Here is a 3,665-nt window from a genome sequence, read left to right as displayed (position 1 = left end):
AACAACTAACCAACAAACCAATCAGCCAACCAGCTAACCAGCTAGCCAAACAGTCATCCAACCAACAAACTAATGAACCAACCAGCCAGCCAGTCAAACAGCCAGGCAACCAACCAGCTAGCTAACCAACCAGCCAACAAACCAACGAACCAACCAGCCTACCAACCAACTAACCAACCAACAAATCAGCCAACCAACTAACCAGATAACCAACCAATCAGCCAACCAACCAGCCAGCCAGTCAAACAGCCAGGCAACCAACCAGCCACTCAACAACCAATCAGCTAGCCAGGCAGTCAGCTAGCCAACCAGCCAGTCAACCAACCAACCCACCAATGAACCAACTAGCCTACCAACCAACCCATCAGCCAGTCAGCCAATCAACCAACCAACTAGCCAACTAATCAACCAACCAGCCAGCCAGCCTACCAAATAACCAAGAGACAGCATGGCTAACAACAGACGGTTCCAGATCACTTTCTTTGTCTGGGAAAATCAAAGGGGATCTTGCATATGTGTTGATCTTTGCTAGAGTTAGGATTAAACTGATCTCTCCCCCTGCCATCCATAAGACACTGGACAGTGGCTCTACAGCCAACAAACACAGCCCCTGACACAGTCTGCCTTCCCACCTTCAGTGAGTATCAAGAATATATTTTCCTTCAACGAACGAAATGAAGTTAATGCTCTTTTGGGGTATTACAGCTAAATGTCACTGCTTTTCCTGGGTCTTGTAATTAAAGTCTGTAGCCCCATCCTGGATGATGAGTTTTAATCTTCCTCATGAATGATGCATCTTGTGAATCAGGAAGTATGGAGGGTGATGATGTCAATACTCAGGATCAGGGCTGCCTGCATTTTTTTGAGGGTCTGGCCACCAGCCACCAGCCTTCATAGAACACAGACATGGGTCAGCATTTCAGGTTGGTAATCCAGTCCTAGGCATCTATGCAGGGGTCATGGGGAGCAATAATATCAAACTCTTAGGTACCCTGGGCAAGGCAGAGAGGGTGAGACAAATGCTGGGGTCTTGGTGCCACTCAGATCATGTTACTCTACTTTGGCAACACTTAAGAGGACATGATGTTTTTAGTATGACTAAAGTGTTCAAGCTGAGTTCCCCCACCCCCAAGTTTCAAGAACCGAGGAACTTAAACCAGGTGAGATGTTCATAGGTGGGTGGCTTGGGGAAAATTATTAGAACTGGATAAAGTTATTGGGGGTGGGGTCCCCATGTCTGAGCACAATGGCTTTACAACAGATGGTACATGCATGTCCCCCATCTCTTGTCCTGGGGTGTCCTGTATCACCTTGGGACTCTACCAGCAAGAAGCCTATCCACTAGCCCTGGCCCTTCAACTTTGCTTTCAGAACCACATGCCCAAATAAATGTCTTCATGTTTGGGCAACAGAAAACCAATTGCTAGAAGGTAGGGATGGGAAATAGGGGTGATCAAACTGCCATGCGTGTGAGCGGGGACTGGGAATTCAATTGACCCACTTCTGGGTCAATGAAATTCTGATTTGTGGCGAGGATTGTCACAGAAATAAAAAATAAGACAATTGACTGGACAGGGAGTTTAAAATCCCGTACAATGGAGGCCGCCTCTTCCTAAGGTCTGTTTGACTGCCCTAGACCCTTTATCACCTAGCCTTAGACCCTCCTGTTCCCCTCCACCCCTTTTGCACAGAGCTGTTTATGAACACGAGCCATTCTCAGTGCAGAGGTGGGCGTCTTATCTCCATGGGTCTGTGCTGGAACGGCTGAGGGAAGCGCCTGCCTGTGGAAGGTGGGCTCAATGGGGTTTTGGTCTCCCTGCCATGGGCTCTCTCATGGGGCAGCGGAGGCCCTGGAGCCTCTGGCATGTGACTGTTTTCCCAGCCAGCAGCTTTCCTTCACTCAGCCTTCTGGCCTCTTGTTTGTTTTATTCACTCATTCATTAATTTATTCATTTATTGAAGGAGTACCTACTGCACGCCAGGCAGGTGCTAGGAGCTGGGATGCAAACACAAATAAACACTGCCTCCGCAGAGCTCTTTGGCTATTGGCCATCTTGAAATGTGCAAATACACATATGTATTCAGCCTTTACACACGCTGTTCCAAACAGTCCGTGTGTGACAACTCTGATAATTCAATGAATTGTCACGGCAACCCTTTCAACAAATGATGTTATCATCTTTATTTGACGCAAGAGGAACTGAAGCCCAGAGAGAAGAAGTAGCTTGCCCTACGTCACATAGCTTCTAGAGACACCAGGAATTAGCCCAGACATTTTGGCCCTGGACTGAATTCTTACCACTTTGACTAAGTGTCTTTAGGTGGGGACCTGAGTAACAGAGCATAGCAAACCTCAGAACAGAACTTCCACCCTGGAGTCCTCTGAAACAGCACAGGAGGATGTAACACACAATGTGTTGACAGAACTAGGCAGAGGTAGCTTCAGTACCCATGGAGACTACAGCAGGAAATTCAAGGACCACACACACACACACACACACACACACACAGGCACACACACATGCACACATCACACACACACAAGAGCATGTGCATACATTTGCTCTGAAGTTCTAGAGCTTCCAGGACATGTATTCATGGCCAGCAAGAGCTTCCAGGCAGAGGCTTTGAGAGCTGTAGGACAGAGGAAAGGGAGGGCTGTATTGCCTGCTCCACGTAACTGGTGAGGCATAGGGCTTCTGGGGACAGTGGGCATTTGTAAGAGCCACTTAGGGATGAGAGAGGTGCCCCAGGACACCCTCAAGTGAAGAGGTGTGTAAGAGCATGTGCAGAATCATTGTGCACTTTGTCCTAAGCCTCACATGACTTGTGGAGATGAGAGCTGATGTCCAGAATTGCTGATTTCATTCTCATGAGATGGTTACGCCTTCTTCAGTGGCCCAGGCTGGTGAACTTATGTGTAATAAATACCATTAAATGTATAAATGAGGAGCCAGACCTGGAGATGCCTGGTGGTTTCCAGATCACCTGGCTAGAGCATCTTGAGAGCTAACAGGACCCCTCATCTCTTGTTTGTGTTCCTTTGTCTGCACCAGAAATCTCCATCGCTGAACCACAAGCTCTAACAGGAGCAGGATGCCCAGGGACCACTTCTCTTGTCTTCTTATATCTTTCTCAGCACCAACAGGAGCCTAGATGACGATAGACTTCAGTAAATTTGTGCAGAATGAGCTTGTGATTGGTGGCTAGTCCAAAAGCACAGCTGGGGAGTGTATATCTGTATCTATGGCTGCCTGCCAGTCTGAACTCCCACCACGTAGCTGTGTGGTAGACTGGCCCGGGACATGAGGCTTTGTCTGCTCGTTCTGCCGCCATGGAAACGTCTTACCTCCTAGAAAATTCTGCTTCTGCAGCCTACCTTGTACTTCTAGAAAAATGTTTTAGTTTCTGAGTGTGTGTTACTCAACACTTTCTTCAGACCCCCTCTCCCAAAGGAACCAGCAATTAAGTGGTTCTCTATCCTGGTGCCAACCCATATTTCCATTGCCTTAAAGAAACTCTGTCTTAACTCCAAGTCTTGGCTGTGCTTCCTCTATGGAAGTCAGATTTCTATAAATAGATAAGAGTTCAAAATGGATCCTTTGATTCTTTCCTATTTATCTCTTTTTTAAAAAAATACCATCCGGTATAGTTTTGTGTTTTGT

The sequence above is a fragment of the Microtus ochrogaster genome, linkage group LG9, assembly GCF_000317375.1.
Source record: "Microtus ochrogaster isolate Prairie Vole_2 linkage group LG9, MicOch1.0, whole genome shotgun sequence".
Taxonomy (NCBI): domain Eukaryota; kingdom Metazoa; phylum Chordata; class Mammalia; order Rodentia; family Cricetidae; genus Microtus; species Microtus ochrogaster.
This window is presented reverse-complemented; position numbering follows the sequence as displayed.